The sequence below is a fragment of the Parasteatoda tepidariorum genome, chromosome 9 (genome assembly GCF_982258835.1).
Source record: "Parasteatoda tepidariorum strain Cologne lab strain chromosome 9, Ptep-v5.0, whole genome shotgun sequence".
NCBI classification, from domain to species: domain Eukaryota; kingdom Metazoa; phylum Arthropoda; class Arachnida; order Araneae; family Theridiidae; genus Parasteatoda; species Parasteatoda tepidariorum.
In genome coordinates this window covers 42,986,607-43,013,609 of record NC_141763.1, presented here as the reverse complement: position 1 = coordinate 43,013,609, position 27,003 = coordinate 42,986,607, and positions in this window count along the sequence as shown.

Sequence of the window (27,003 nt, the reverse complement as noted above, 5' to 3'; positions counted from 1 at the left end):
CGCATATATTTAAATTTAAATCTTCGAATGAAATCTTAGAGACTGTCTAAATGTCGTATGATTGATAACAAGAATATGACAGAAGTACAAGCACAAGAAATCCCTAAACGCATATATTTAAATTTAAATCTTCGAATGAAATCTTAGAGACTGTCTAAATGTCGTATAATTGATAACAAGAATATGACAGAAGTACAAGCACAAGAAATCCCTAAACGCATATATTTAAATTTAAATCTTCGAATGAAATCTTAGAGACTGTCTAAATGTCGTATGATTGATAACAAGAATATGACAGAAGTACAAGCACAAGAAATCCCTAAACGCATATATTTAAATTTAAATCTTCGAATGAAATCTTAGAGACTGTCTAAATGTCGTATGATTGATAACAAGAATATGACAGAAATACAAGCACAAGAAATCCCTAAACGCATATATTTAAATTTAAATCTTCGAATGAAATCTTAGAGACTGTCTAAATGTCGTATGATTGATAACAAGAATATGACAGAAGTACAAGCACAAGAAATCCCTAAACGCATATATTTAAATTTAAATCTTCGAATGAAATCTTAGAGACTGTCTAAATGTCGTATGATTGATAACAAGAATATGACAGAAGTACAAGCACAAGAAATCCCTAAACGCATATATTTAAATTTAAATCTTCGAATGAAATCTTAGAGACTGTCTAAATGTCGTATGATTGATAACAAGAATATGACAGAAATACAAGCACAAGAAATCCCTAAACGCATATATTTAAATTTAAATCTTCGAATGAAATCTTAGAGACTGTCTAAATGTCGTATGATTGATAACAAGAATATGACAGAAGTACAAGCACAAGAAATCCCTAAACGCATATATTTAAATTTAAATCTTCGAATGAAATCTTAGAGACTGTCTAAATGCCGTATGATTGATAACAAGAATATGACAGAAGTACAAGCACAAGAAATCCCTAAACGCATATATTTAAATTTAAATCTTCGAATGAAATCTTAGAGACTGTCTAAATGTCGTATGATTGATAACAAGAATATGACAGAAGTACAAGCACAAGAAATCCCTAAACGCATATATTTAAATTTAAATCTTCGAATGAAATCTTAGAGACTGTCTAAATGTCGTATGATTGATAACAAGAATATGACAGAAGTACAAGCACAAGAAATCCCTAAACGCATATATTTAAATTTAAATCTTCGAATGAAATCTTAGAGACTGTCTAAATGTCGTATGATTGATAACAAGAATATGACAGAAATACAAGCACAAGAAATCCCTAAACGCATATATTTAAATTTAAATCTTCGAATGAAATCTTAGAGACTGTCTAAATGTCGTATGATTGATAACAAGAATATGACAGAAGTACAAGCACAAGAAATCCCTAAACGCATATATTTAAATTTAAATCTTCGAATGAAATCTTAGAGACTGTCTAAATGTCGTATGATTGATAACAAGAATATGACAGAAGTACAAGCACAAGAAATCCCTAAACGCATATATTTAAATTTAAATCTTCGAATGAAATCTTAGAGACTGTCTAAATGTCGTATGATTGATAACAAGAATATGACAGAAATATAAGTACAAGAAATCCCTAAATATAGATACATGCATTAAAATCCTCAAATGAAATCTTAGAGACTGTCTTAATGTCGTATGATTGATAACAAGAATATGACAGAAGTACAAGCACAAGAAATCCCTAAACGCATATATTTAAATTTAAATCTTCGAATGAAATCTTAGAGACTGTCTAAATGTCGTATGATTGATAACAAGAATATGACAGAAATATAAGTACAAGAAATCCCTAAATATAGATACATGCATTAAAATCCTCAAATGAAATCTTAGAGACTGTCTTAATGTCGTATGATTGATAACAAGAATATGACAGAAGTACAAGCACAAGAAATCCCTAAACGCATATATTTAAATTTAAATCTTCGAATGAAATCTTAGAGACTGTCTAAATGTCGTATGATTGATAACAAGAATATGACAGAAATATAAGTACAAGAAATCCCTAAATATAGATACATGCATTAAAATCCTCAAATGAAATCTTAGAGACTGTCTTAATGTCGTATGATTGATAACAAGAATATGACAGAAGTACAAGCACAAGAAATCCCTAAACGCATATATTTAAATTTAAATCTTCGAATGAAATCTTAGAGACTGTCTAAATGTCGTATGATTGATAACAAGAATATGACAGAAATATAAGTACAAGAAATCCCTAAATATAGATACATGCATTAAAATCCTCAAATGAAATCTTAGAGACTGTCTTAATGTCGTATGATTGATAACAAGAATATGACAGAAGTACAAGCACAAGAAATCCCTAAACGCATATATTTAAATTTAAATCTTCGAATGAAATCTTAGAGACTGTCTAAATGTCGTATGATTGATAACAAGAATATGACAGAAATACAAGCGCAAGAAATCCCTAATCGCATATATTTAAATTTAAATCTTCGAATGAAATCTTAGAGACTGTCTAAATGTCGTATGATTGATAACAAGAATATGACAGAAGTACAAGCACAAGAAATCCCTAAACGCATATATTTAAATTTAAATCTTCGAATGAAATCTTAGAGACTGTCTAAATGTCGTATGATTGATAACAAGAATATGACAGAAGTACAAGCACAAGAAATCCCTAAACGCATATATTTAAATTTAAATCTTCGAATGAAATCTTAGAGACTGTCTAAATGTCGTATGATTGATAACAAGAATATGACAGAAGTACAAGCACAAGAAATCCCTAAACGCATATATTTAAATTTTAAATCTTCGAATGAAATCTTAGAGACTGTCTAAATGTCGTATGATTGATAACAAGAATATGACAGAAGTACAAGCACAAGAAATCCCTAAACGCATATATTTAAATTTAAATCTTCGAATGAAATCTTAGAGACTGTCTAAATGTCGTATGATTGATAACAAGAATATGACAGAAATATAAGTACAAGAAATCCCTAAATATAGATACATGCATTAAAATCCTCAATGAAATCTTAGAGACTGTCTTAATGTCGTATGATTGATAACAAGAATATGACAGAAGTACAAGCACAAGAAATCCCTAAACGCATATATTTAAATTTAAATCTTCGAATGAAATCTTAGAGACTGTCTAAATGTCGTATGATTGATAACAAGAATATGACAGAAATATAAGTACAAGAAATCCCTAAATATAGATACATGCATTAAAATCCTCAAATGAAATCTTAGAGACTGTCTTAATGTCGTATGATTGATAACAAGAATATGACAGAAGTACAAGCACAAGAAATCCCTAAACGCATATATTTAAATTTAAATCTTCGAATGAAATCTTAGAGACTGTCTAAATGTCGTATGATTGATAACAAGAATATGACAGAAATATAAGTACAAGAAATCCCTAAATATAGATACATGCATTAAAATCCTCAAATGAAATCTTAGAGACTGTCTTAATGTCGTATGATTGATAACAAGAATATGACAGAAGTACAAGCACAAGAAATCCCTAAACGCATATATTTAAATTTAAATCTTCGAATGAAATCTTAGAGACTGTCTAAATGTCGTATGATTGATAACAAGAATATGACAGAAATATAAGTACAAGAAATCCCTAAATATAGATACATGCATTAAAATCCTCAAATGAAATCTTAGAGACTGTCTTAATGTCGTATGATTGATAACAAGAATATGACAGAAGTACAAGCACAAGAAATCCCTAAACGCATATATTTAAATTTAAATCTTCGAATGAAATCTTAGAGACTGTCTAAATGTCGTATGATTGATAACAAGAATATGACAGAAATACAAGCACAAGAAATCCCTAAACGCATATATTTAAATTTAAATCTTCGAATGAAATCTTAGAGACTGTCTAAATGTCGTATGATTGATAACAAGAATATGACAGAAGTACAAGCACAAGAAATCCCTAAACGCATATATTTAAATTTAAATCTTCGAATGAAATCTTAGAGACTGTCTAAATGTCGTATGATTGATAACAAGAATATGACAGAAGTACAAGCACAAGAAATCCCTAAACGCATATATTTAAATTTAAATCTTCGAATGAAATCTTAGAGACTGTCTAAATGTCGTATGATTGATAACAAGAATATGACAGAAGTACAAGCACAAGAAATCCCTAAACGCATATATTTAAATTTAAATCTTCGAATGAAATCTTAGAGACTGTCTAAATGTCGTATGATTGATAACAAGAATATGACAGAAATACAAGCACAAGAAATCCCTAAACGCATATATTTAAATTTAAATCTTCGAATGAAATCTTAGAGACTGTCTAAATGTCGTATGATTGATAACAAGAATATGACAGAAGTACAAGCACAAGAAATCCCTAAACGCATATATTTAAATTTAAATCTTCGAATGAAATCTTAGAGACTGTCTAAATGTCGTATGATTGATAACAAGAATATGACAGAAGTACAAGCACAAGAAATCCCTAAACGCATATATTTAAATTTAAATCTTCGAATGAAATCTTAGAGACTGTCTAAATGTCGTATGATTGATAACAAGAATATGACAGAAGTACAAGCACAAGAAATCCCTAAACGCATATATTTAAATTTAAATCTTCGAATGAAATCTTAGAGACTGTCTAAATGTCGTATGATTGATAACAAGAATATGACAGAAGTACAAGCACAAGAAATCCCTAAACGCATATATTTAAATTTAAATCTTCGAATGAAATCTTAGAGACTGTCTAAATGTCGTATGATTGATAACAAGAATATGACAGAAGTACAAGCACAAGAAATCCCTAAACGCATATATTTAAATTTAAATCTTCGAATGAAATCTTAGAGACTGTCTAAATGTCGTATGATTGATAACAAGAATATGACAGAAGTACAAGCACAAGAAATCCCTAAACGCATATATTTAAATTTAAATCTTCGAATGAAATCTTAGAGACTGTCTAAATGTCGTATGATTGATAACAAGAATATGACAGAAGTACAAGCACAAGAAATCCCTAAACGCATATATTTAAATTTAAATCTTCGAATGAAATCTTAGAGACTGTCTAAATGTCGTATGATTGATAACAAGAATATGACAGAAGTACAAGCACAAGAAATCCCTAACGCATATATTTAAATTTAAATCTTCGAATGAAATCTTAGAGACTGTCTAAATGTCGTATGATTGATAACAAGAATATGACAGAAGTACAAGCACAAGAAATCCCTAAACGCATATATTTAAATTTAAATCTTCGAATGAAATCTTAGAGACTGTCTAAATGTCGTATGATTGATAACAAGAATATGACAGAAGTACAAGCACAAGAAATCCCTAAACGCATATATTTAAATTTAAATCTTCGAATGAAATCTTAGAGACTGTCTAAATGTCGTATGATTGATAACAAGAATATGACAGAAGTACAAGCACAAGAAATCCCTAAACGCATATATTTAAATTTAAATCTTCGAATGAAATCTTAGAGACTGTCTAAATGTCGTATGATTGATAACAAGAATATGACAGAAGTACAAGCACAAGAAATCCCTAAACGCATATATTTAAATTTAAATCTTCGAATGAAATCTTAGAGACTGTCTAAATGTCGTATGATTGATAACAAGAATATGACAGAAGTACAAGCACAAGAAATCCCTAAACGCATATATTTAAATTTAAATCTTCGAATGAAATCTTAGAGACTGTCTAAATGTCGTATGATTGATAACAAGAATATGACAGAAGTACAAGCACAAGAAATCCCTAAACGCATATATTTAAATTTAAATCTTCGAATGAAATCTTAGAGACTGTCTAAATGTCGTATGATTGATAACAAGAATATGACAGAAGTACAAGCACAAGAAATCCCTAAACGCATATATTTAATTTAAATCTTCGAATGAAATCTTAGAGACTGTCTAAATGTCGTATGATTGATAACAAGAATATGACAGAAATACAAGCACAAGAAATCCCTAAACGCATATATTTAAATTTAAATCTTCGAATGAAATCTTAGAGACTGTCTAAATGTCGTATGATTGATAACAAGAATATGACAGAAGTACAAGCACAAGAAATCCCTAAACGCATATATTTAAATTTAAATCTTCGAATGAAATCTTAGAGACTGTCTAAATGTCGTATGATTGATAACAAGAATATGACAGAAGTACAAGCACAAGAAATCCCTAAACGCATATATTTAAATTTAAATCTTCGAATGAAATCTTAGAGACTGTCTAAATGTCGTATGATTGATAACAAGAATATGACAGAAGTACAAGCACAAGAAATCCCTAAACGCATATATTTAAATTTAAATCTTCGAATGAAATCTTAGAGACTGTCTAAATGTCGTATGATTGATAACAAGAATATGACAGAAATACAAGCACAAGAAATCCCTAAACGCATATATTTAAATTTAAATCTTCGAATGAAATCTTAGAGACTGTCTAAATGTCGTATGATTGATAACAAGAATATGACAGAAGTACAAGCACAAGAAATCCCTAAACGCATATATTTAAATTTAAATCTTCGAATGAAATCTTAGAGACTGTCTAAATGTCGTATGATTGATAACAAGAATATGACAGAAGTACAAGCACAAGAAATCCCTAAACGCATATATTTAAATTTAAATCTTCGAATGAAATCTTAGAGACTGTCTAAATGTCGTATGATTGATAACAAGAATATGACAGAAGTACAAGCACAAGAAATCCCTAAACGCATATATTTAAATTTAAATCTTCGAATGAAATCTTAGAGACTGTCTAAATGTCGTATGATTGATAACAAGAATATGACAGAAGTACAAGCACAAGAAATCCCTAAACGCATATATTTAAATTTAAATCTTCGAATGAAATCTTAGAGACTGTCTAAATGTCGTATGATTGATAACAAGAATATGACAGAAGTACAAGCACAAGAAATCCCTAAACGCATATATTTAAATTTAAATCTTCGAATGAAATCTTAGAGACTGTCTAAATGTCGTATGATTGATAACAAGAATATGACAGAAGTACAAGCACAAGAAATCCCTAAACGCATATATTTAAATTTAAATCTTCGAATGAAATCTTAGAGACTGTCTAAATGTCGTATGATTGATAACAAGAATATGACAGAAATACAAGCACAAGAAATCCCTAAACGCATATATTTAAATTTAAATCTTCGAATGAAATCTTAGAGACTGTCTAAATGTCGTATGATTGATAACAAGAATATGACAGAAGTACAAGCACAAGAAATCCCTAAACGCATATATTTAAATTTAAATCTTCGAATGAAATCTTAGAGACTGTCTAAATGTCGTATGATTGATAACAAGAATATGACAGAAGTACAAGCACAAGAAATCCCTAAACGCATATATTTAAATTTAAATCTTCGAATGAAATCTTAGAGACTGTCTAAATGTCGTATGATTGATAACAAGAATATGACAGAAATACAAGCACAAGAAATCCCTAAACGCATATATTTAAATTTAAATCTTCGAATGAAATCTTAGAGACTGTCTAAATGTCGTATGATTGATAACAAGAATATGACAGAAGTACAAGCACAAGAAATCCCTAAACGCATATATTTAAATTTAAATCTTCGAATGAAATCTTAGAGACTGTCTAAATGTCGTATGATTGATAACAAGAATATGACAGAAGTACAAGCACAAGAAATCCTAAACGCATATATTTAAATTTAAATCTTCGAATGAAATCTTAGAGACTGTCTAAATGTCGTATGATTGATAACAAGAATATGACAGAAGTACAAGCACAAGAAATCCCTAAACGCATATATTTAAATTTAAATCTTCGAATGAAATCTTAGAGACTGTCTAAATGTCGTATGATTGATAACAAGAATATGACAGAAGTACAAGCACAAGAAATCCCTAAACGCATATATTTAAATTTAAATCTTCGAATGAAATCTTAGAGACTGTCTAAATGTCGTATGATTGATAACAAGAATATGACAGAAGTACAAGCACAAGAAATCCCTAAACGCATATATTTAAATTTAAATCTTCGAATGAAATCTTAGAGACTGTCTAAATGTCGTATGATTGATAACAAGAATATGACAGAAGTACAAGCACAAGAAATCCTAAACGCATATATTTAAATTTAAATCTTCGAATGAAATCTTAGAGACTGTCTAAATGTCGTATGATTGATAACAAGAATATGACAGAAATACAAGCACAAGAAATCCCTAAACGCATATATTTAAATTTAAATCTTCGAATGAAATCTTAGAGACTGTCTAAATGTCGTATGATTGATAACAAGAATATGACAGAAGTACAAGCACAAGAAATCCCTAAACGCATATATTTAAATTTAAATCTTCGAATGAAATCTTAGAGACTGTCTAAATGTCGTATGATTGATAACAAGAATATGACAGAAATACAAGCACAAGAAATCCCTAAACGCATATATTTAAATTTAAATCTTCGAATGAAATCTTAGAGACTGTCTAAATGTCGTATGATTGATAACAAGAATATGACAGAAGTACAAGCACAAGAAATCCCTAAACGCATATATTTAAATTTAAATCTTCGATTGAAATCTTAGAGACTGTCTAAATGTCGTATGATTGATAACAAGAATATGACAGAAGTACAAGCACAAGAAATCCCTAAACGCATATATTTAAATTTAAATCTTCGAATGAAATCTTAGAGACTGTCTAAATGTCGTATGATTGATAACAAGAATATGACAGAAGTACAAGCACAAGAAATCCCTAAACGCATATATTTAAATTTAAATCTTCGAATGAAATCTTAGAGACTGTCTAAATGTCGTATGATTGATAACAAGAATATGACAGAAATACAAGCACAAGAAATCCCTAAACGCATATATTTAAATTTAAATCTTCGAATGAAATCTTAGAGACTGTCTAAATGTCGTATGATTGATAACAAGAATATGACAGAAGTACAAGCACAAGAAATCCCTAAACGCATATATTTAAATTTAAATCTTCGAATGAAATCTTAGAGACTGTCTAAATGTCGTATGATTGATAACAAGAATATGACAGAAGTACAAGCACAAGAAATCCCTAAACGCATATATTTAAATTTAAATCTTCGAATGAAATCTTAGAGACTGTCTAAATGTCGTATGATTGATAACAAGAATATGACAGAAAGTACAAGCACAAGAAATCCCTAAACGCATATATTTAAATTTAAATCTTCGAATGAAATCTTAGAGACTGTCTAAATGTCGTATGATTGATAACAAGAATATGACAGAAGTACAAGCACAAGAAATCCCTAAACGCATATATTTAAATTTAAATCTTCGAATGAAATCTTAGAGACTGTCTAAATGTCGTATGATTGATAACAAGAATATGACAGAAGTACAAGCACAAGAAATCCCTAAACGCATATATTTAAATTTAAATCTTCGAATGAAATCTTAGAGACTGTCTAAATGTCGTATGATTGATAACAAGAATATGACAGAAATACAAGCACAAGAAATCCCTAAACGCATATATTTAAATTTAAATCTTCGAATGAAATCTTAGAGACTGTCTAAATGTCGTATGATTGATAACAAGAATATGACAGAAGTACAAGCACAAGAAATCCCTAAACGCATATATTTAAATTTAAATCTTCGAATGAAATCTTAGAGACTGTCTAAATGTCGTATGATTGATAACAAGAATATGACAGAAGTACAAGCACAAGAAATCCCTAAACGCATATATTTAAATTTAAATCTTCGAATGAAATCTTAGAGACTGTCTAAATGTCGTATGATTGATAACAAGAATATGACAGAAGTACAAGCACAAGAAATCCCTAAACGCATATATTTAAATTTAAATCTTCGAATGAAATCTTAGAGACTGTCTAAATGTCGTATGATTGATAACAAGAATATGACAGAAGTACAAGCACAAGAAATCCCTAAACGCATATATTTAAATTTAAATCTTCGAATGAAATCTTAGAGACTGTCTAAATGTCGTATGATTGATAACAAGAATATGACAGAAATACAAGCACAAGAAATCCCTAAACGCATATATTTAAATTTAAATCTTCGAATGAAATCTTAGAGACTGTCTAAATGTCGTATGATTGATAACAAGAATATGACAGAAGTACAAGCACAAGAAATCCCTAAACGCATATATTTAAATTTAAATCTTCGAATGAAATCTTAGAGACTGTCTAAATGTCGTATGATTGATAACAAGAATATGACAGAAATACAAGCACAAGAAATCCCTAAACGCATATATTTAAATTTAAATCTTCGAATGAAATCTTAGAGACTGTCTAAATGTCGTATGATTGATAACAAGAATATGACAGAAGTACAAGCACAAGAAATCCCTAAACGCATATATTTAAATTTAAATCTTCGAATGAAATCTTAGAGACTGTCTAAATGTCGTATGATTGATAACAAGAATATGACAGAAATACAAGCACAAGAAATCCCTAAACGCATATATTTAAATTTAAATCTTCGAATGAAATCTTAGAGACTGTCTAAATGTCGTATGATTGATAACAAGAATATGACAGAAGTACAAGCACAAGAAATCCCTAAACGCATATATTTAAATTTAAATCTTCGATTGAAATCTTAGAGACTGTCTAAATGTCGTATGATTGATAACAAGAATATGACAGAAGTACAAGCACAAGAAATCCCTAAACGCATATATTTAAATTTAAATCTTCGAATGAAATCTTAGAGACTGTCTAAATGTCGTATGATTGATAACAAGAATATGACAGAAGTACAAGCACAAGAAATCCCTAAACGCATATATTTAAATTTAAATCTTCGAATGAAATCTTAGAGACTGTCTAAATGTCGTATGATTGATAACAAGAATATGACAGAAATACAAGCACAAGAAATCCCTAAACGCATATATTTAAATTTAAATCTTCGAATGAAATCTTAGAGACTGTCTAAATGTCGTATGATTGATAACAAGAATATGACAGAAGTACAAGCACAAGAAATCCCTAAACGCATATATTTAAATTTAAATCTTCGAATGAAATCTTAGAGACTGTCTAAATGTCGTATGATTGATAACAAGAATATGACAGAAGTACAAGCACAAGAAATCCCTAAACGCATATATTTAAATTTAAATCTTCGAATGAAATCTTAGAGACTGTCTAAATGTCGTATGATTGATAACAAGAATATGACAGAAATACAAGCACAAGAAATCCCTAAACGCATATATTTAAATTTAAATCTTCGAATGAAATCTTAGAGACTGTCTAAATGTCGTATGATTGATAACAAGAATATGACAGAAGTACAAGCACAAGAAATCCCTAAACGCATATATTTAAATTTAAATCTTCGAATGAAATCTTAGAGACTGTCTAAATGTCGTATGATTGATAACAAGAATATGACAGAAGTACAAGCACAAGAAATCCCTAAACGCATATATTTAAATTTAAATCTTCGAATGAAATCTTAGAGACTGTCTAAATGTCGTATGATTGATAACAAGAATATGACAGAAGTACAAGCACAAGAAATCCCTAAACGCATATATTTAAATTTAAATCTTCGAATGAAATCTTAGAGACTGTCTAAATGTCGTATGATTGATAACAAGAATATGACAGAAGTACAAGCACAAGAAATCCCTAAACGCATATATTTAAATTTAAATCTTCGAATGAAATCTTAGAGACTGTCTAAATGTCGTATGATTGATAACAAGAATATGACAGAAATACAAGCACAAGAAATCCCTAAACGCATATATTTAAATTTAAATCTTCGAATGAAATCTTAGAGACTGTCTAAATGTCGTATGATTGATAACAAGAATATGACAGAAGTACAAGCACAAGAAATCCCTAAACGCATATATTTAAATTTAAATCTTCGAATGAAATCTTAGAGACTGTCTAAATGTCGTATGATTGATAACAAGAATATGACAGAAATACAAGCACAAGAAATCCCTAAACGCATATATTTAAATTTAAATCTTCGAATGAAATCTTAGAGACTGTCTAAATGTCGTATGATTGATAACAAGAATATGACAGAAGTACAAGCACAAGAAATCCCTAAACGCATATATTTAAATTTAAATCTTCGAATGAAATCTTAGAGACTGTCTAAATGTCGTATGATTGATAACAAGAATATGACAGAAATACAAGCACAAGAAATCCCTAAACGCATATATTTAAATTTAAATCTTCGAATGAAATCTTAGAGACTGTCTAAATGTCGTATGATTGATAACAAGAATATGACAGAAGTACAAGCACAAGAAATCCCTAAACGCATATATTTAAATTTAAATCTTCGAATGAAATCTTAGAGACTGTCTAAATGTCGTATGATTGATAACAAGAATATGACAGAAGTACAAGCACAAGAAATCCCTAAACGCATATATTTAAATTTAAATCTTCGAATGAAATCTTAGAGACTGTCTAAATGTCGTATGATTGATAACAAGAATATGACAGAAATACAAGCACAAGAAATCCCTAAACGCATATATTTAAATTTAAATCTTCGAATGAAATCTTAGAGACTGTCTAAATGTCGTATGATTGATAACAAGAATATGACAGAAGTACAAGCACAAGAAATCCCTAAACGCATATATTTAAATTTAAATCTTCGAATGAAATCTTAGAGACTGTCTAAATGTCGTATGATTGATAACAAGAATATGACAGAAATACAAGCACAAGAAATCCCTAAACGCATATATTTAAATTTAAATCTTCGAATGAAATCTTAGAGACTGTCTAAATGTCGTATGATTGATAACAAGAATATGACAGAAGTACAAGCACAAGAAATCCCTAAACGCATATATTTAAATTTAAATCTTCGAATGAAATCTTAGAGACTGTCTAAATGTCGTATGATTGATAACAAGAATATGACAGAAGTACAAGCACAAGAAATCCCTAAACGCATATATTTAAATTTAAATCTTCGAATGAAATCTTAGAGACTGTCTAAATGTCGTATGATTGATAACAAGAATATGACAGAAATACAAGCACAAGAAATCCCTAAACGCATATATTTAAATTTAAATCTTCGAATGAAATCTTAGAGACTGTCTAAATGTCGTATGATTGATAACAAGAATATGACAGAAGTACAAGCACAAGAAATCCCTAAACGCATATATTTAAATTTAAATCTTCGAATGAAATCTTAGAGACTGTCTAAATGTCGTATGATTGATAACAAGAATATGACAGAAGTACAAGCACAAGAAATCCCTAAACGCATATATTTAAATTTAAATCTTCGAATGAAATCTTAGAGACTGTCTAAATGTCGTATGATTGATAACAAGAATTTGACAGAAATACAAGCACAAGAAATGTCAATAGTGATGAAGTCGAAAGAAATATAGGTTGATTGAATGAAAAGAAATTATGGAAACTATTTTCTTTTTCTTCTAGCAAAAAAGAATCTAGAACGTATTGTTGTTTTTCTTGGGGGAAGCTTTGGGAAGAATGTGAAGGTATCGTGTCGTGATATACGGTGACAATTCAGAGATTGATTGATATTGATAGGGATTCTTTTTATTTCCTTCCGTACAGTAATCAATCAAACTCCAGTGAGTGAGTGATAAAATACCATGTTATCTTTTCTGCATGATATTTCTCATCAGCTCTACGTCTTAAAAAATAATAATAAAATAAACAAAAAGTGTATTGCAGTGAAGTGCAGAGTAAAGGGCAGCTGCACCGGGCATCAAAGGGGTTTTCAATTTGCACTGAATGGCCAAAGGTACCCGAATATTGTTAATTTACCGCCTTTCTGGGTCTAAGGGATCAACAGAAAGGTTTGCAATTTTTTCAAATCACTTTCGTAACGGTTTCGGAAAAATTAAAAATAAAATAGTTTTTTATAATGTGTGATAAAAACTTGGTATTTTGCTTTGATTTCTTTGAGCACGACATAAAAACTATTTATTCGATTAAATTTAATTTTCAGTTTCGCATTTTTTTTAAATGTGTGATAATACGAACTATAATTTCGAAAATCTGAATTTTCGGTAAATAAGGGCTATATGGAGGGAAAAATTACCGAATGAATCGTTTAAATATCGCATACATTATGGTTTAATTTGACAAAATCATGTTTTTGTTTACTTCACCAGTTATGTCTTTACCATATAGTACGGTAATTTTACCACATTGTTTTTTCAGAGATCATTAAAGACACCCTGAACTTAAATCTATTACAATTATTTTTATATGAAATCAAATTTTTGCTTCAAAAATATTTAATTAAGCAAACTTAGAAAACCAAATCTTAGGTCATTAAAATTTAAATATTGTTTACGAATTCGAAAAGCTGAAGAAAACTGTGTTGGAAATAATAAAATTTTTACCGTAGAAGAATTACCGTATATTGATTTATGTTTTCACAAATGAATAATTTTTGAACTTTTTTTTAGAAAATTAAATAGGATTTTTCCTTTTTTTTTAAATCTCTTTCCTGAAGTACGCTACTCTTTTTAAATTCAACTTTACACATCTTTGTTAAATCTCAAACTTTCCAATCTAAGAATTTTTAGATGCTGGTTGAGGGTAAATCAAAAATCCAATGCCAAGAAAAGCTTTTTATTCGCAAAAATGTTTAGTAAAATTTTTAAATTTATAGTTAGTCTCGCTTGAACTTCCTAGAAAATAATAACAAATTTGCAAGTATTTTCCTTCTTGGAAATCTACTACTACATATTGACTTTCAATTTTAAAATTTTAAATCCTTAAGTGCAAAATTCAAAGCCAGCGCTTTTTATTTAAAATATAAGTTGCCTAACAATATTACTCTCTTTTCTATTAATACAACGTTCAATAGTTTAACTGGAATAAATTTTACGCCTTGATCACTATTTATCATCAATTACAACGATTTTGTATATAAGAAAAAGTCCCGTAGTGGACTGATCGTTAAGACACGGTTCCCAGCAGATCACCGAAGTCAAGCATCACTGGCTGCTGTCAGTGTGCGGGTGGGTGACCACTTGGATCAGCCTGCGTTGGGACCGAGGGTGTGCGGTATTGGTCCTCGTTAAACTGTTCTACCGTAAAGTGCTCGACTTCGCGTGCAGGTCGTCGGGCTACCGAAGCGGGGGTGCCATCCCCTCCGCAGAGGATCAAAATTGTAATGGCATGTCTTCGGATCATCCTAAGGGATGTTTCCCAGACCGTCGCCAATAGCCCATTGTGCAGCTCCAGTGCGACGCAAATGAACAACAACAACAATATATAAGAAAAGTAAAATTTCAGAAAAATAATATACCATGTAAGCTAAAAGTTGGATAATCCATGCTTTGGTAATACATCAATTTTTATGAACATTTCAAAGCAGAATTTCGTCCTATAAGTTAAAAAAAAAAAGAAAAAAAATGAGGTCAAGGAGTAGTAATTGCAACTTTGTAAAGATTTGCCAAAACTCAAGCCATCCTCTCCGAGAACTGCTAATTGAAGGCAATTGCTGATTGAAGGCAGATCCAAAACCCAGTGCGAAATAGGCAAAAAAAATTTTTATTAGCGGAAATATTTTTTAAGATTTGTTTTCTTAATAGTCAATCTTATTTAAACTTTTCAGAAATAATATACATATAAGTATTTATCTTTTTGGAAATATATTATAATATTAATTTGCAATTTTATAATTACATATCCTTAAGAGCAAAAATTTAGAGCTAGAACTCCTTATGTAAATTATAATCTAGCCAAGAATTTTACTTACTTTTCCATTAATACAACGCTCAGTAGTAAAACTGGAGCAAGTTTTGCACCTTGATCATTATTTCTCATCAATTACAACACGCCTGCGATTTTATTCATAGAAAAGTAAAATTTCAAAGAAATAATATACCATCCAAGAGGCAAGTTTAATAAACAATGCTACTATACTCTTTATAAACACCTCAAAATAGAATTTCGTCCAGTGGAAGTTAAAAAAAAAATAATGGCAAGGAGTAATGGTTGCAACTTTGTACAGCTTTGCTAAAACTCAAACTATTCTCTCTGAGAACTTTTAATTGCTGATTGAGGGTTGATCCAAAACCCTGTGCCACATAAGCCCTTTATCGACGTGTTCTGCATTTAATGGCGGTATAAAAATTCACCCCATAAAACTTACTTTTCTAATAAATTCGTTGGCAACGCTGGGTGAACCATCATTCTGTTAAGAAGTTTTCTGGGGAAAAATCATCTAATTAACTGAACTTAAAAGGAGAGAGAAGATTTTATTTAGTAGATGGTTTGGGAACATAAAAATGGCCTCTTCCGTGACTGAGCCAGGGTTTTGCTGAAACATATTGCCAGATTATGGTTGTTAAGGATTTTATTAAAATTTAAATGGAACGTGATCGAAACCCTTTAGAAGAAGTTTGGGGGTGTTCTTGAAACAATAACCCTCACACTGCTTTTAATCATCAATTACAGAGAAAAGTTTCGAAACTTGATGCTTTTAAATGAGTAGTTTCGAATTCGAAAAATGTGCCCCTTAACATTTACCTATTTTAACGCAAAACTTTGTGCGAGTTTGAATAAAAATTTGAAGTAATATGTCGAATTCTCGCTTAGGATATATTTTTCAAAATTTTCCCGTCCAAAACTTGAACATTTCGGGAAAAATAAACGCTTTTATAATTAATGCTAGTTATGAGAATTTCTTCGAGTAAATTTACAGAGTTTTGGAATTAATCTTTTGCTGTATATTTTTCGTTTATTTTGCTGTATTTTTGTTCTCAAAATAATTCAAACAGAATAATGTGTTTTAAACTTTGACTTTTATAGATTTTTAAAATTCAGTTATTTTAACAAAAATATTATTATTTTTCGTTAATAATACTACTAAATTTTAGTTAACAAAATAAAGAATCATTTAAAATAGTATATAATCTAAAAGATAATAATTATATATTAATATGATTTCGTTTATTTTATCTAACTATGAAAACCTTAAATGGATCCTATAATTTAAATAGATTATTAAAAAATGGATTATTAATTTTAAATTTATATGGATTATTAAATACTGTTTAAATAATTTGTGAAGATAAATAAATTAAATAATATCGAATCAATTAGTTATTAATATTGTTTCGTTGTTTTTGTCTCTTTGTTAAAATGCAGGTTGAATAAGAATTAGTTGATCTTTATGACACAATGAACGTTTCAAACAAATGTGACAAGCATTGATTGTTACAATAGTGCAAGAAATTTTATTATTGTAAAAATAGGTAATGAAAAAAAGGATTTAATAAAAAGGCGTGGAAATATTGAAAAAAAATCAGTCAATGGTAAAACGTTGAGAGCAATATGAAAATTACATAACAAAGCATGAAAAATATAAGCAATAATTACCAAAGAAAGCTCATTAAAAGGAGTTCATTTCAAAATTTACGTAAGCATATTTATGAGGTTTTTGACCCTTTTCCCTTTTGAGCGAATATAAACAAATTGCTAATCTTTTTCTTTCTGCTTATGTAAATCATTGGTAAACATATTTTGATGAATGCATTTTTAATAAACTAACATACATCAAATCATTTCCAATCAGTTAACTTGGGTTAGAATTAATTTCTAATTCAATTTGAGTGATTTCAGCCACTCAATCAACTTTTTATTGTCTTATTTTTATAGATGGACTTAATTGTGTGTAGTTAGAAACCTTTGTATTTTAAAGACGCCCGTTTATTAAAATAGAAATGCATGAGAAAATTTTTTTAAATATTTTTTTTCCATATGATTTAACTTAACCTATTAGGGGCCACTATTAGACTTTTAAAAAATTGATAAAATTAACTGAAAATATGCAAATTTTAGTTTGTAGTTTTCTACCACGTTTTAAATCATTTTGTCCAATTCGAAGCAGTTGGTATTTCCTACTTAAAATAAAAAGGACAGAATGGGAAAGAAAAGAAATTAATTTCGAAGGGGACTTACTGTATAAAAATTATGGTGTTAAAGCTATCCAAATGTGTTGTAGAAAATTTTTAAAAATTGTGTGTTGCATTAAGTTAATATCGAATCGAGCATTTACACACACTTTAAAGAGAGTAGTCCAATAAATGATAAAGCTTACACCTGCTTCAGATGCTTTTAATCCATTCACGAATTATTAACGTCAATCTTGTCATTAATTTTTTTAAGAAGTAAAACAATCGATATTTTTGTTTATAATTGAGAAGGGGAAAGAATTGTTTCGCATGATGCTCAAAATTCTTCAGAAGTAAATTGCTATAAAAAGGTATCTAACATTTTAAAAACTGTGGTGTAATATTTCTCTGAATATGATGTTGAGCAACCCAAAATATACAAAGAAGTACTTCATTTTGGATCTGCACAAAATTGAGCTTCATATACGATTTAAATTTGCTTAATTTAAATTATAACACTTGTAATCGAATTAGCTTAACACTTGTAACAGAATTAGTTTAGCAATTGTAACAGAATTGTTGCGATTTTCAATCATTCCCACAAAATGAGAATTATTTCCACTTCCAAAAATACAAATATGTTGACATATTTTTTTAAAAAATCATTACCAGAAGTTGGTGTTTGTAATCGAGAATTAGTAGATGAGACTTTGTTGTTGTTAGTCATTAAAAGAGGCATTGTGTTTTTAATTGCGTAATAAGGATAACTATTTTTTATTTATACCCCTGTGATTAAGTGATTTTAAACTAATATCTAGCATATCTATAACAATATCGATCCATATCTTCATATATCTAAGTATATATATGTATATATAGGTAATATCTATGTATAATATCTATCATTTTCCATTCTGTTAAGCTTTGTTCAAAACCATCTTTATCTTATCCCTGAGCTACTTGTATCTCTGATTTACAAATTAATTTTATTATGAAAATTAGTGTATTATCATTCTAAATGAACAATTCTTATTTTATATTGTATCATAATAATACAAGTACTGACTCTTTTAATTATTATAATCTTATTTTATTATAATTATAAATTTTAGTGTTTTTGACTGCAAAAAGTCCCTACTTTATATCAAATACAGTGATAAAACATTCTTGGTGAAGTGAAACATCACTTTGGTGTAAATTTGGTGCCATCCATTTAATATATACGAAAACTTTTTACAGAGTACGTTTTAAGTAAGAAATACACCCTCTGCTTGATTTCAAGCTGGCTTGATGGTATTGGCAAGTAGCATAAGTAACAGCAACAACAATGTTTTAAATTGTATAATAAAGATAATTATGTTAATTTTAGAAGATGTACTTGAATCTGTTAATTGTTTGCGTTAAATAATTTCATAATACTTTAATTTCTATGCACTTCGGCTTTGTTAAGCATTATTCGAATTCATATTAATATTCTTTTTGTGCAGCGAATATGTTTGATGAACGGACTAATTTTATTTTATGAGCTATTGAATACGTGCATGCTAAATTAATGATTCTTTCTTTACATTGTATCGAGAAAAACAACTTTAATGACTCTTATGTGTATCATATCTTACTGTAATTAAAAAGTTGTAGTGTTGCTAAATGACAACAATAGTGGCGGCTAAGCTACATCTAGTTCTGATTAATAAGAGGGGTCCTTCACCTTTATTCTAAAAATTTTTAACTGTCCCATTACAAATGAATGAATGAATGAATGAATGAATGAATGAATGAATGAATGAATGAATGAATGAATGAATGAATGAATGAATGAATGAATGAATGAATAAGTGAATGAATGAATAAATGAATGAATGAATAAATGAATGAATGAATAAATGAATGAATGAAAAATAGACATCCAAAAATGGATAAAAATTTCTCTCCAAACGTCTATATTTTATCGATTGTTACGACTTACCGTAATCCGAAATATAAAAAAATCATTTAAGTCTAAGTACTAGGAAATGTTTTAAGAAGGCACTATACAGATAAAAAACCATTTAAGTTTAAGTGCAAGGAAAGTTTTTATTGTTGAGTGCCCTAAAGAAATTGCCCTAACTATTGAAGCCGATGAAAAAAATACTTGCTTGAAAACATTTCAATTTAATGTTCTCTCATATAACTGATCAATTACACGGATGTTACCATCAAAATCGTACCTCCAATTCTGTCATCAATGGATCATACACAATTGAAGAACAATTTAAAAGAAAAAAGTATAACAAAAGCTACATCTAGTTCTGATTAGTAGGAGGGGTCCTTCATCTTTTCTCCAAAAAATTTCAACCGCCCGATGACCAAAAAAAGGCATTCAAAAACGATTAAATGGCAAAACAAGCCTATGTCTTAGCATGTAAGTAGCTCTTGTCGTACAAAGTTTTTACCTTTCTTCTTTGGTAGACGCCACCCCCTTTACTGGTCATCCCCTAATTACAGTGTCAACATTTAAAAGAGCTTTTCCCCGACCCCTGGTAATAAAGGGTTGCAAGGAAGATACAAAGACATTTATTAGAAAAGTGCGGGTTATGAGAAACTTTCTCAAAGGAAGATGCTCTTTTTTTTACCATCATTTTCTAAAGTAGTACCATTTTCACCTGCTCTTCTGAGGTTGGTAATAATATTTATTAAAAAGTCATCCGCAACTTAGTGATTGCGTTAATGGGGTTCACTCTCTTTGCTTTTATTCTGGTTGGAATCAGTGGAGATGAAGAGTGCAAAATGAAAATACTCTTTTTAGAAATGGGTAGTGTTTTGTGTCATAGATATTTCGTACCTGTTATTATGCAGTATCTGTTACGAAAGTAACGTGTTATTTCGAATTGGAACGTTAAAAATTAAATAGAAACTTGCAATTGATTGTGTTATGAAATATTTAATTGACTAGTTTATTTCTTATTAAAACAGCACTATAAATATCTGAACACAAACACACAATAAATTAAAGTGCAATAAAATAAAAACAAGCAAATATATTAAATAAATAAAAAGATTTTGCATGCGGCGAGATTTTATCTGTTCGTTATTTTATTTTCCGGTTTTTTTAATTTCTTTTAATTTTAATTTTTGAAAATTTTTAAAAATATTTTATTTATGAATTTTTTCTTCTCATTAAAAATATTTTTTCCCCTTGTTCTCTTTGTATTTTACCCTCATGGGAAAGATATCACTATAAAATATTCGTTTTATATCCAGTGTATACATTCAAGTTAACAGAGTTAAAATCGAATAATTTTTATTTTTTCCTCTGAGTAACAGAATGTATAAGGTATCCCTAAAGTGCCAAATTTTCAAATATCTAGCGAAATACTGATAGCATTACATGTAAAATTTTGCTAAAAACTATTGCAGCCAAAGTCAGCCCTGCTCTTTATACATCATACAATATATAACACATAACTTACAATATATATATATATATATATATATATATATATATATATATATATATATATATATATATATATATATATATATATATATATATACACACAGGGTGATTAAAAAAAGATGGGCAAAAGTTTAGGAAGTGATAGTACACACCCAAGCAAACAATTTTTATCAAAGAATGCATGGTGGAAAACAAAACGCAAAGGTGCTGGCGCATTTGGAAAGTTTTTTCATGCAAACGAGAAAGCTCCATTCCTATTGCGAGTTACTGCGCTACGTTATTTGTCGCCAAGCTTTCGGCCGCTGCAGGGAAAGTTCTCCTAGCTTTTCTTCGCCGTTGTACCAGCATAGCCGCTGCCGGCCACTGTTTTGAGCACTTATTGTAATCACATGCCATTAAATTTGCCTTTATAACTTAACTTCATCGTTCTTTGTGTGCTTTTGCCTCATATAAGAACATAAACTTTGATGCCCTCTAGCAGTTTTGGGTTTTGTTTTCGACCATGCATTCTTTGATAAAAATTGTTTGTCTGGGTGTGTACTATCACTTCCTGAAATTTTTTACAATATATATATATATATTGTAAAAAATATATTGTAAAATATATATATAAATATATATTGTAAGTTATGTAGTTACATTCTATATAAGCTGTAGTATGGTTTTTTAGTATGTTGTAGTATGCATATTTTAGCATACTATAGACATATTGGTTGTATTGAATGAAAGGGGGACCTACGCAATAAGCCTTTATTTAATGGATCTATGGATCTAATCCATGTCAACTGTCAGTCGCGGGGACCATTCGGAAATCCTTCACGCTTGATGGAGGATGGCAGAAATGACGGAAGGATCGGGGATAGAACATTTCCCTGATGGGGAGAGATCTGATCGAATGGAATATTTCGTGATACTTCCTTTCTCTGAAAGATGGAATAGCATGGATACTTTTTCTGATCACCTTCTCCAAAAAATATATCAGTTTTCATGAAGCATTTTTTTTATTTCATAGAACAAATTCTTAATTTATTTATAGATGTTTATTGTTTTGGATTATTGGTTTCAATTGTACAAACTCTATCAAGGACGTTTATAATTCTGAAAAATAAAATAAAAAGTTTATTTCTAAAATATATTAGAATTAACATCATGTACTCACAAAAATTGAAAAATATTCAGCAGTTAAATAATATTATATATCAAAAGTTTGTTTACATGTTTTATTTTATTCCAAGATAATAATTTTGAATGAGAAACTAAAAACAAACTTTATACTAGTTATTCAATAATTGGAAAAATAATTCTATAATAGAAAATAGGAATTCTATAATAATACGAATTCTATAATAATAAGAATTCTATAATAATAAGAATTCTATAATACTAAGAATTCTATAATTATAAGAATTCTATAATAATAAGAATTCTATAATAATAAGAATTCTATAATAATAAGAATTCTATAATAATAAGAATTCTATAACAATAAAAATGTATGTGTTTTGATTTCACTTTCATTGTTTACTAAATATTTCTTTTAAAGTCTATTTAATTTCTTTGTTTAAAGGTTCTTCCGTTTTCAAATATTTATTGGGTGTTTATTTTAGATAGTTAAGTCAATGTCATTTCATCACATGTTTTAAGTTTTCTCTTCATTTTTATAAAAAAGCACTTCAGCCAACATAAATATTTTATTGATTTTTTTTCAAAAATTAGTACTTTATATTTAATAATTAAATTATCAGTCTGTTTTACCAAAAAGAAAATTAATGAAAACAAAATTACTATTTATAAATTCTAAAAAACAGTCAAAAAATTAACAAAATAATTTTCGAAATAGCATTTTTTTTTAACTATCCATTTATTATCATTGTGAAACCAATATATTTGGTCATTTTTAGCTTTTTTATTTCTTCAAGCTTTTTCGTCCGGTTTTTTCCACTTTCTTCCGGGAAAAAATAGGTATATTCCGGAAAAAAATGCCAAACCTGATTACAACAAATAACAATTCACTAACTAAAACTTATAAGTCAGTGATAATGAAATATAAGAAACTGAATAAAAGCTTCTTCTGATAAAATATTTTACTATTTAAAAGCTGGTTATTTTTTATTAAGTTTAAAAAAAATTAAAAACTAATAAAATATCACTATATTATTTGGCTATGTTTTTTTTCTTCATAAGAACTGAATGAATACATCTACTAAATCAAGGTTGAAATTGAATCAGTGGATGGCTGAATATTCAGTAATTGACTGAAATAGTGTTTCCCAAATAACACCGTTACCAGATAGCAACAAAAATGCGACAGGTGTAGTCACATGTGACATCTGTGGCGTCGATGCGTGTGGCTAAAAATATTTCTATATGCGTGTTTGGGGACGTCACATTTTGACGTCACAAGGACGTCAACATAAGACCGTGATCAGACATTTATTCATCGCAGTGACGTCATCTTGTGATTAAGATGGGAAATATGAATGCCTACGGTATGTCGAAGTCGTGACATATTTAAGTCTTTTCAAGATCATAGTGTGACAAAGATGTAACATATTCACGTCTCAACTGAGCCATCGTGTGACGAAGATGCGGCATATCACGTCTCAACTGGGTGATTCACGTGATTTATTCAAGTCTCAGTAACATCACGATGTGGCAAAATTGTAACATTTACGTGACTAAGCTGAGACGTGAATATGTCATATTCTTGTCACGTCACTGCGACAGTCATAAGTCTCATTATGGTGTCATGTTAACGTCTGGGTGACGTCCCCAAAGTCGGACATAGTAACCTACAAAAACCCACGAATCAACGTCGCAGAGGTCACATGTGACTTCCCAAATGAGTTTCTGTGACTGTCGCATTTTTCTTTTACAATCTGGTAACGGTGCTATCTGGGCTGCTTTCAGCTCGCACCGACCATAGTACCTATGTAAAATATCCTAAGTGGTAGGCGGATCATGGGTCAAAATCCCCTTGTCGTCGGTCTAACCGTGGGATGTTTTCGTGGTTTTCCTTTCCATGTAACGCAAATGTGGATTAGTTCCCTCAAAAAGTTTTATACGAATAATTTGTCCCAATACCTGATCCAGGAGCTCCTTTGTGTACTGGGTTAGGTTCAAAATTAAAAGACTACATCGTTAAACATTGGTAATCGTAAACTCAAAATCGGGTTCAACATCGCTAACTTCAAAACACTGTTCAACGTAAAAAATAAAATAAATGTTCTAATCTTAATTTTAAAAAGCGGAGTATCTAACAGCGTTTGGAACCATTCCCCTACTGTTTGAAAATCTTATTTCTATTGAAAAAAAGCACTTTTATTTGCTTTTTGCCAAGCAAAATTTTGAAGTCGCATTAGAATAATAAAACGTAAGAAAAGAAGAAAATGAAAATTCTAGAAACTAAGAAAGATTAATGAAAAAAAAAAAAAAATACTTCAGATCTTTATTTCACAAACAGTTCAATGTCTTATACTGTTCCTTTAAACTTCTCTTAAGTGCTTGTTGATGTTATCGTTTGAGGAAGACGGTCAGTTTCTGGAGCACTGAAATACCTATTAAGAATGGAAAGGAGAGAAGAAACTGCAGTTATTTTCTTCAGGTAGGGTCAGGAGTGGAAATTCGGATTACTTTGTTTGATCATTTGCAAAACAGCATTGTGCGACCGCTTGTCACCTCATTAACACTTTCTTAAGTGACTTTCGAAGACACGCAAAGATATTCTACAGGAATGTTTAATGAAGCAACGCCCTAAAGGAGAGGAAATTATTTATTTATTTTTTTTTTTTAAATTATATGTTAAGTTGAATAAATAATGTTAAACTGACCATTATTTATTGCATATTTTTAGAATTAAATTTAATAAAGGCTACTGTTGAGCATATAAACTCTCTGGTCAATGAATTAGAAACTTTGGAGATTTTCTCTTGCCTTCTTCGCATTGTAGAAAGATCTGATGGGAAGTATCATGATGTGAAACATATTTTGTTGGTATGGTCTTATCTTCTCTAGGATACACAAAAAGTCATGCAACATCTGGACACATTGGCAAGTAAAATTCATTCTAGAATGTTATATTTTTTCTAGAATGTTATATTTAATGTTATATACTTGGAATAATTATTACTGGCCATTATTCCACCGATTATTAGGATAAAAGCATAGCATTCATCACGTTTACAGGGAAACGTGGTTATTATTATCAAAATCTGCTTTTGGTTAATAATTATCAAAATCTGCCTTTTTTTAAAATTGAATTTCTCTGGAACTGTTTGTACGATTTAGTGTAAATTTTGTATTGTATCTAAACTACACACTACAACACTATTTTGTATCTAAACTACACACATTTTAAATAGTTAAGTTAATAGTTTCAAACAAAAAATTTAAAAAACCAAATTGATATCTTTTATTACCAACTAAGCCTACACGTAATGTCATTCCAGGTAGTTCTATAGTAATCCTTTTTTTCAAGCTGCCTACCATCGATTTATCTTTTCATAGTATTTATTCTACTACTATGTTCTACTACTGAATTTATTTATTTATTTTGCTATTATGTTACAAAAGTAAATTAGTTTAAGAAGATGGCTTTATTTGAAAATTTTCTAAACTACACACATTTTAAATCGCTAAGTTAATAGTTTCAAACAAAAAATTTCAGAAACCAAATTGATATCTGTTACTGCCAACTAAGCCTACTCGTTAAGATGCCATTCCACTTAGTACCACAGTAATCCTTTTTTTCAAGCTGCCTACCATCGATTTATCTTTTCATTGTATTTATTCTACTACTATGTTCTACTACTGAATTTATTGATTTATTTTACTGTTATGTTACAAAAGTAAATCAGTTTAAGAAGATGGCTTTATTTGAAAATATTCTAAACTACACACATTTTAAATCGTTAAGTTAATAGTTTCAAACAAAAAATTAAAAAAACCAAATTGATATCTTTTATTACCAACTAAGCCTACACGTAATGTCATTCCATCTAGTTCTATAGTAATCCTTTTTTTCAAGCTGCCTACCATCGATTTATCTTTTCATAGTATTTATTCTTCTACTATGTTCTACTACTGAATTTATTTATTTATTTTGCTGTTATGTTACAAAAGTAAATTAGTTTAAGAAGATGGCTTTATTTGAAAATTTTCTAAACTACACACATTTTAAATCGCTAAGTTAATAGTTTCAAACAAAAAATTTAAAAAACCAAATTGATATCTTTTATTGCCAACTAAGCCTACACGTAAAGATGTCATTTCAGGTAGTTCTATAGTAATCCTTTTTTGCAAGCTGCCTACCATCGATTTATCTTTTCATAGTATTTATTCTACAACTACCGGAATATAAAAAGAAAATGGCGAAAGGAAGAAAATAACACACTAACCATCTAAGCGATGGTCATCGTAAATGTTTCTTTATCCTTTACTGGCCTCTTTTTTTCGGCAGTTGGATTATTTCTCAAAGAAGTTCTTCATACAAACAGGTAAGAAGTAATCGCCGTCTGTAAAAAAAACTTACTAGAAGATTATGACCAAAATTT